The sequence below is a fragment of the Mus caroli genome, unplaced genomic scaffold (assembly GCF_978045245.1).
Source record: "Mus caroli unplaced genomic scaffold, Mus_caroli_1 scaffold_4, whole genome shotgun sequence".
NCBI lineage: Eukaryota > Metazoa > Chordata > Mammalia > Rodentia > Muridae > Mus > Mus caroli.
The window spans coordinates 24532834-24534929 of NW_028227259.1; the positions used below are offsets into that span (position 1 = coordinate 24532834).

At 47.1% G+C, this 2096-nt stretch overlaps 1 pseudogene; it reads left to right on the forward strand.

The window, feature by feature from the left end:
• The first annotated feature begins 436 nt into the window (after positions 1–436).
• LOC147005012 (14-3-3 protein eta-like) lies at positions 437–1381 on the forward strand (annotated as a pseudogene).
• The last annotated feature ends 715 nt before the right edge of the window (positions 1382–2096 follow it).

Sequence of the window (2096 nt, forward strand, 5' to 3'; positions counted from 1 at the left end):
AAATGACATCATGTGTAGAATTCATTAGACCTGATAGGTTTTTCTGTGACTGTTGCACTGGAACACTGTCCAATCCTTGTACATTAGTAGGTGAGCCTACACAGGATACAGATAACTTTATATGACTCTGCTCCACCTGTAGCATCTAACATGTTGCAGCACAATTGAATTCCTTCCCTAAAGAAAAAGTCCTCTCCCTGCCTGCCCGCCGGCCTGCTGCACCCCCTATCCTCTCCCGGAGCCTCTGCAGCGCTGGCCACATCACATGCAGCCAGCCAGCGAGAAGGCGCGAGAGGCGGCACAGCCTGCAGCCTCCCGCCAGCCGGCGAGCCAGTGCGCGTGCACTGTAGCGGCCTAGGCGGTGACCAGGAAGCGGACGGGCGGGCGAGCGAGCAGGCGGTGTGGGCGTGCGAGGCGAGGCCGAGTCACAAGCGACATGGGGGATCTAGAACAGCTGCTGCAGCGGGCGCTACTGGCAGAGCAGGCAGAGCGCTATGAAGATAAGGCCTCCACCATGAAGGCGATAGGGTTTCATGCATCTCAGGCTGGCCTCAAACACATTAAATAGATGAGGCTGACCTTGAACTCCAATGCTGCTGCCTTAACTGTCAAATGCTGGGCTCACTGGTGCTCACCACTTGCCTAGCTTCCCTCGGGGTGAATGTGGGCTTGCTTTCAGGCAATTGAAAGGCAGGTGACAGAGCTGAATGAACCGCTATCTAATGAAGTAGAAATCTCCTCTCTGTGGCCTACAAGAATGTAGTTGGTGCCAGGCGATCTTCTTGGAGGGTTATTAGTAGCATTGAACAGAAAACCATGGCAGATGGGAACGAGAAGAAGTTGGAGAAAGTTAAAGCCTACCGGGAGAAGATTGAAAAGGAGCTGGAGACAGTTTGTAATAATGTCTAGGCTCTGCTTGACAAGTTCCTTATCAAGAACTGCAATGATTTTCAGTATGAGAGCAAAGTGTTCTACCTGAAAATGAAGGGCGATTACTACCGCTACCTGGCAGAGGTGGCTTCTGGGAAGAAGAAAAACAGTGTGGTTGAAGCTTCTGAGGCTGCGTATAAGGAAGCCTTCGAAATCAGCAAAGAGCACATGCAGCCAACACACCCCCATCCGGCTTGGCCTGGCCCTCAATTTTTCTGTGTTCTACTATGAGATCCAGAATGCACCAGAGCGGGCCTGCCTCTTAGCCAAACAAGCCTTCGATGATGCTATAGCTGAGCTGGACACACTAAACGAGGATTCCTATAAGGACTCCACTCTCATCATGCACCCTCTGGACAAGCGACCAGCAGGATGAAGAAGCAGGAGAAGGCAACTGAAGACCCTTCAGGTCCCTGGCTCTTACTTCACCCACCACCCCCATTATCACTGATTCTTCGTTGCCACAATCACTATATTTAGTGCTAAACCTATCGGTATTGGCAGCACAGCTATTCAGATCTGCCCTAAAAAACTTTCATGGGCATTTGCTGGACTGATGGTTGCTTTGAGTCACAGGACGCTTCTTTTTTGAATTGTGCAGAGAAGTGTGTTCTGAACAAGGCATTTTATTATGTCTGTTGATCTCTAGTAAATCCAGGTGATGGTAATTGAGTGTAGAAAGGAGAATTAGCCAACACAGGCTATGGCTGCTATTTAAAACAAGCTGATAGTGTTGTGTTAAGCAGTACATCTTGTGCATGCAAAAATGAATTTGACCCTCTCACCCCTCCCTTCAGCTAATGGAAACTGACACAGCAACAACTCGTTCCTTCACCATCAGCTTTATAAACTGTTTCTTGTGAGCTTTCAGCAGCCCTTGCTGTGCCTCTTTAAATTATAATGTGCACACACCTTCTTTTCAATGCACTGCATCAGAAGTTTTTGATATGTGTAACTTTTTTTTTGATTGTGATTAAGAATCATGGATTTATTTTTTGTAACTCTTTGGCTATTGTACTTGTGTACCCTGACAGCATCATGTGTGACAACCTGTGTCAATTATGATGGGTAGTTATGAAATGCCAGACTGCTAAAATAAATGTTTTGGACTTAAAAGAGTAAATAAATGCTGCTTTGGGGATAAAAAAAGAAAAAGAAAAAGAAAA